At 39.0% G+C, this 621-nt stretch overlaps 1 non-coding gene across 1 annotated transcript; it reads left to right on the forward strand.

Moving 5' to 3' along the window:
- Positions 1-205: 205 nt before the first annotated feature.
- Positions 206-313, forward strand: LOC112700316 (small nucleolar RNA R71). The gene has a single exon (XR_003153225.1). It is a non-coding gene; the product is annotated as a small nucleolar RNA R71 (small nucleolar RNA).
- Positions 314-621: the final 308 nt, after the last annotated feature.

A 621-nucleotide genomic window follows, 5' to 3' on the forward strand; every position in this document is an offset into this window, starting at 1 on the left:
CTCCTTTCTTCTGAGTTGTCCCATTGTTCACAGGATTTCTTTCAGAAGTGTACATGAACTGGTTATTTGCAACTATTTCAATGAGTTCCTGGGTTTCTGCAGGCATTTTCTTCAGATGAATAGATCTGCCTGCAGAATGGTCTAATGACATCTTGGATAACTCAGACAGACCATCATATAAGATACCTATGATGCTCCATTCTGAAAGCATGTCAGAAGGACACCTTCTGATCAATTGCTTGTATCTTTCCCAAGCTTCCTAGAGGGATTCACCTTCTTTCTGTTTGAAGGTTTGAACTTCTACTCTAAGCTTACTCATCTTTTGAGCTGGAAAGAATTTAGCTAAGAAGGCATTGACCAGCTTTTCCCAAGAGTTTAGGTTGTCTCTAGGTTGTGAGTTCAACCATATACTAGCTCTATCTCTTACAGCAAAAGGAAAAAGCATAAGTTTGTAGACCTCAGAATCAACTCTATTGGTCTTAACAGTGTCACAGATTTGCAAAAATTCAGCCAAGAATTGATGAGGATCTTCCAATGGAAGTCCATAAAACTTGCAATTCTGTTGCATCAGAGAAACTAATTGAGGCTTAAGCTCAAAGTTGTTTGCTCCAATGGCAAGAA

The sequence above is a fragment of the Arachis hypogaea genome, chromosome 6 (genome assembly GCF_003086295.3).
Source record: "Arachis hypogaea cultivar Tifrunner chromosome 6, arahy.Tifrunner.gnm2.J5K5, whole genome shotgun sequence".
Taxonomy (NCBI): Eukaryota; Viridiplantae; Streptophyta; class Magnoliopsida; order Fabales; family Fabaceae; genus Arachis; species Arachis hypogaea.